The sequence below is a fragment of the Temnothorax curvispinosus genome, unplaced genomic scaffold (genome assembly GCF_003070985.1).
Source record: "Temnothorax curvispinosus isolate PA1 unplaced genomic scaffold, ASM307098v1 QBEX01013685.1, whole genome shotgun sequence".
Lineage (NCBI taxonomy): Eukaryota > Metazoa > Arthropoda > Insecta > Hymenoptera > Formicidae > Temnothorax > Temnothorax curvispinosus.
Window position 1 is genome coordinate 157 of NW_020223465.1, and position 1,095 is coordinate 1,251.

General features: G+C 33.4%; 1 long non-coding RNA gene across 1 annotated transcript; it reads right to left on the bottom strand.

Moving 5' to 3' along the window:
• Positions 1-490: 490 nt before the first annotated feature.
• Positions 491-1,089, bottom strand: LOC112463798. Its single transcript, XR_003041842.1, has 3 exons — positions 989-1,089; positions 743-868; positions 491-556 (listed from the first exon to the last, which is right to left on the bottom strand). It is a non-coding gene; the product is annotated as an uncharacterized LOC112463798 (long non-coding RNA).
• Positions 1,090-1,095: the final 6 nt, after the last annotated feature.

Genomic DNA, 1,095 nt, shown 5'->3' on the forward strand with positions numbered 1-1,095 from the left:
AGATCAAGAGGACAACTGAAACCCAAAATACCGCTAGAGCGATATTTTCCGTGCGCGCCATGTCAGATAGCGGAGCTCGAACGCTCGAACGCTTGAACTTGTTTTCTTCGGAATTCTATAACTTTGTCAATTTTACAGATATCGATGTAAAATTTTCAGGATATATTCTCAACACTTAAAACTTTTAAAAAATGCAAAAAAAAATTTTTTTGGTGGATGTAGCCCCTTAATATAAACGCGCATTTTGCAACGTCCTCTGAAGCCGAGTAGTTGCTCGTCCACTGTACATTGACTACTTGGTTTATAATTATTCTTGTAATTTTCAATGAAAATCCTCCAAATATTGCGTATTGGAGCAAACCTGTCATTGGCATCTCGTGTAGCTTTTATATCAAAACGCAGACATACAGATAAGAACTGGAACCGTCTACATGGCATTACACATCTATAAAATGATGTGCCATTATCATGAGTCCACAGCTTTTTTTCATCGACACGATGCGCCTCGCCAACCGAGTTGCCACGCTGCGGGAAAAATGTAGCCCGCAATTTTGATCTGAAATAAAAAAACGAAAAAGATTATTAATTTTTATATATTTTTATTCTGTATGAATCACAGGAACATGGTTAAAAAAACTGTAAAATATAAAATTTTTTAGCACTTGAACAAAAACATGACATTTTTGAGAAAAAATATCCTCCGTTTTTATGCAATAACAATTATTTAAATTAATATCTTTACAAATGTTTGAGGTTCACATAGAATAGTCCTTATTATCCTCCGCCATATCGACATCGTCTACGTCTACGTCAGAGTTTTTCTCTTCATTATCGTCATCCTATAATAAAATAAATGCGTTCCAATATCCTGTAAATAACACATATATGTACAAAGATATATACTTTTTATCATATAAAGTATGAATCAAGGATATTAAAAAAGTTGGTTTAAATAAAAGAAAAAACTTTAGGCAAGATTTTGTACTACCTTTTCTGTACAGAGCTTTCGTATTGTTTGGTTGATACTTTAGAACTTTGTTTACATTTTCTAAAGCTGTGTTGTAGGCATCAGTTTCACGTAATGCAGCTGCTAAC